Raw genomic sequence first — 2,354 nt, forward strand, 5'->3', positions numbered from 1 at the left:
TGAATCGCAGCATGCCAGGCCTCCCTGTCCATCACCAACTCCCGGAGTTCACTCAGACTCACATCCATTGAGTCAGTGATGCCATCCAGCTATCTCATCCTCTGTCGTCCCCTTGTCTTCCTGCCCCCAATCCTTCCCAGCATCAGAGTCTTTTCCAGTGAGTCAACTTTTCGCATGAGGTGGCCAAAGTACTGGAGTTTCAGCTTCAGCATCATTCCTTCCAAAGAAATCCCAGGGCTGATCTCCTACTGATGCAAGTTTATCAATTGTAGCAAATATACCACTCTGGTAGGGAATGTTGATGATGGGGGAAGCTGTACACCTGTGGAGGCAGAAGATGTAAGGGAAATCTCTGTAGTTTCCCCATAATTTTGCTGTGAACCTAAAACTGACCCAAAATATTAAAATCCGCCCCCTCAAAAAAAGGAAGACTACTACCTTGAAAGTAGCATCCAGATTTAGAAACAAAAATTATCAAAACCCAGAAATTTTCCTTGTGTCCCATTTCATTGGATAATTCAAAGGTAGTTATTATCTTGCGACTAACATTACCTGATTTTGTCCTTTGGAAAAGTAGAAATATACTGCATGTATGATTTTATCTGGCTTATTTCTCATCACAGTGTTATGTTTGTGAGATGCTTTTATATTTTTGTATGTAGTTATAGATCATCCATTTTTATCCTGCATTGTATTTGTGTGAATATAGTACATTTTAATTTTTACATTAAGTTTCAATCAGTATTTGTGTTATTTCTAGTTTGCAGTCTTACAAATAGTGCTGCTTTAAATATTTTAGTATATACCATTAGAGTTACATTTTTCTTCAGCCTTTAAAATAAAGTATGTATATTTGGTGAAAAGAGGGAAAATATTGTACTTGAATCGAAGTGATGGATACTTAAAATTGTCTTATATTCAAGTAGCATATTTGAATATTATTAGATACACCTGGATTTATACTCTTTAAAATTGTAATCAATGATAAAATACATTAGTGAAAAAGAGAAAAAACGAGAACAGCTACTGCTATAATAAAAAGAGCACATTCCAAAATCATGCAAAAAAGCTCATTGATGCTGGATTTACATCATGAATTAATCATGTCTTTGCTCTTTAAAATTATAGAAGTTACCAAAATTTCTCTGTGCTTCAGGTTCTCAGTCTGCAAAATGGGAATAATGGTAGTGTCTACTCAAAAGCATTGTGGAAATGAAGCGAGTTGATATATATAAAGTATCTCGAGCAGTACCTGAGTGCCAGTAAGTGTTTATTTTTATTGTGCTGAAGGAAAGCTCCAGTTCAGAAAACTAAGAGAAATTTGTAAATAGTTTTTGGTAATGTACCCAATAATTGTGAAGGAATAGTTCCTTACATTAGAATGAAACTTGAGTTTAAAAATTCTTTCAATCTCATTAGTTGTCTTCCAAGAGGAATTATTCCTATTTTAAAGAGGAGAACAGGATGTCTCAACAAATTTGTATACAGTCAGCCCTCATTTCCTGGGTTCTACATCCACAGATTCAACCAACTGCAGATTCAAAATACTTTTTAAAAATTTCCAGAAAATTTTGAAAAGCAAAACTTGAATTTGCCATGATAATTATTTACATAGCATTTACATTATATTAGATATTACAAGTAATCTAGAGGTGACTTAAAGTATAGGGAAGATGTGCACAGGCGATAGACGAATACTGTGCTACTTTATATAATGGACTTGAGCATCTGAGGATTTTTATAACTGAGGGCTTCCCTGGTAGCTCAGCTGGTAAAGAATCCACCTGCAACGCGGGAGGCCTGGGTTGAGTCCTCTGTCAGGAAGGTCCCCGGGGGAAGGGATAGGCTACCCACTCCAGTATTCATGGGCTTCCCCGGTGATTCAGATGGTAAAGAATCCACCTGCAATGTAGGAGACCTGGGTTCAGATTCCTGGGTTGGGAAGATCCTCTGGAGGAGAGCATGACAACCCACTGCAGTATTCTGGCCTGGAGAATCCCATGGACAACGAGCCTGGTAGGCTAAAGTCCTTGGGGTTGCAAAGAGTCAGGAAGGTGATGCTGTGAAAATGCTGCACTCAATATGCCAGCAAATTTGAAAAACTCAGCAGTGGCTGCAGGACTGGAAAATGTCAGTCTTCATTCCAGTCCCAAAGAAAGGCAATGCCAAAGAATGCTCAAACTACCACACAATTGCACTCTTCTCACACGCTAGCAAAATGAAGTTCAAAATTCTCCAAGCCAGCCTTCAGTAGTACGTGAACCGTGAACTTCCAGATGTTCCAGTTGGATTTAGAAAAGGCAGAGGAACCAGAGATCAAATTGCCAGCATCCGTTGGATCATGAAGAAAGCAA

The sequence above is a fragment of the Bos indicus x Bos taurus genome, chromosome 10 (assembly GCF_003369695.1).
Source record: "Bos indicus x Bos taurus breed Angus x Brahman F1 hybrid chromosome 10, Bos_hybrid_MaternalHap_v2.0, whole genome shotgun sequence".
Lineage (NCBI taxonomy): Eukaryota > Metazoa > Chordata > Mammalia > Artiodactyla > Bovidae > Bos > Bos indicus x Bos taurus.